We start from the raw sequence: 2,039 nt of genomic DNA, 5'->3' as shown, positions 1-2,039 counted from the left end.
AAGGCTTTTTTATGGTAACCAATCAAATTGCAGGAAAAGGAAAGAAAGAAAGAAAACCACACTGTGTGGTGATTTTTGGAATTTTGCAACTTTTGCTCCCAACTGGATCAATAAAATCTTGCCTACTGACTAAAATCCTGTATTTCAGCGATTAAATAATTATTCTGTTACTTCTAAATGGATGTAATAAAGTGGTAATTGAACTTCATGTCGTGCAAATTTGGTCTGAAATCATACTTGTGATTTCAAATCGAAGTCGTGCTGCGCGCTGTGGTTCGATTTTGAAATCACACGTGTGATTTTTAGGTCAAATTGCACTGCACAATAAGGAAGGAACCGTGGCCTGGAACTTTTGAAACTGATGTAATGCGCCGATAAGGTCGACGAAAACTCATCATCACCCTCCCCCTTCCTGGGCAAACCCTGGTTATTTGACTATTTTCTGTGCCCAGTGAGTGGGGAATTTGACAAATAAGGCTTTTGCCTGGGTGAGGTGGGGAATTTTTAACCGGAAGTGGTTTTTTTTTTTTGTTGTTTGTTTTTCCGTCGGCCATCGTATTTATTTGGCCGCGATGGAAGAATTTTAAAGGAAGATATATAGCATAGGAAAAGAGGTCTTCAAATGTTAGGTAGTATTCTCGAAGCTTTGTATGAAAAGTAGAGATTGATTGTTAAATATTAATGAATCAGAACTTGAATTTAAAAATGCAGATTTTTCGCCATGAGACAAGCAGACTTTGCCCGGCGTTATTGTCTGCAGAGCTCTTTAGAATCTGAGCCTTATTAAACAGCAGCAGCAAACAGTGAACTAGACAAAACCACTGTAGATCGAAAAGCAGTTTTTACAAAATAAATACTTCAATAATAAAGGCGTATTTTTGTAGTTATTCATGTCCGGTAGAAATGGCACAATCATATAAAGAATCAAGGAGCGTGTGTGGCATGATGATTGTACAAGCTTTATTAAAGACGAGAGGAGTTGACGGCGATGTGCATTTTGAGAGGGGCATTTCACAGACAAATCCGTCACAAGGGTAGGGCATTGGGGGGGGGGGGGGCAATTTTGGGGGGGGGCACGGGAATTTGAACGATTCAATCTTCAAACGTCTATATTCCGAAGTATAAAGCGATGTTGCCTTGCTACTCATCGCTGTGAGAATCTATATTATTGCAAAGGCGAAAAGCTGCGGTGACAAATTTTTATTGCACAGCACAGCATTTCCAGTTACAAAGACACTACGTGAAAAGTAAGGAAACAGCAAGTTCATGGGTAGATTTTACAATTCTTTCTGCTCTAGTTGATCAAATTTCGTTACCAACGCTGATGCTCACGCGAAAAGCAGGATTTGAGGGGCATTTCACAAATCATTCACTTCGGTAAATTTGTGCCACTCGATTGTACGAAGGTGTATGCCAGAACAAGTTATTGTGAAACCACTGGTCACCGATCATGTGATGGAGTTAGGGAGTATAAATTTGCCTCGTCAACATTTAAAAAAAAAAGCAGTGGAATCTTGCAGGGAACGATTCCAAAGAAGGTTGAATTTGATGCGAAGGAAAAAGAGGAAAACCTGATTAACAATGATGTTGAACAAAAAGTAGAAAGGGGGTTAGGGAAAAAGTAGTCGAGGAAAAGAACAACGAAGATTATAATCAGTCAGTACTAGTCGTAATTAGTACTTATAGTACAAAGATTGTTATTTTATATCAGTAAGAAACTTTGTCACTGTAAGGTTTGCACTTAGTAAAATTTAAACATGTTTGCGTTGAAGTTCGTCTCCCTGAACAGAACTTTTTGTGGTCTATATATTTATTTATTTTAGGAATCTCTCTAAGTTGAGATCTACAATACACGATGGCATCCGAGGATTTTTAATACTGAAAAAAATTACTGGGTGAAAACAGTAACAGGTAACAGCAAAGCGGTGCTGCAATATTAAAATATTGCCGCAAGCAAGTTCTGTCAGCGCACAGTAATATTAAGCGTTTTAGCTCCGGCGTTCAGGATTACCCCTGATAATTTCCCTGCCACCAAAAAG

This window comes from Montipora foliosa, chromosome 12 (assembly GCF_036669935.1).
Source record: "Montipora foliosa isolate CH-2021 chromosome 12, ASM3666993v2, whole genome shotgun sequence".
NCBI classification, from domain to species: Eukaryota; Metazoa; Cnidaria; class Anthozoa; order Scleractinia; family Acroporidae; genus Montipora; species Montipora foliosa.
The sequence above is the reverse complement of the archived record's forward strand: the minus strand, read 5'-3'. Positions refer to the sequence as shown.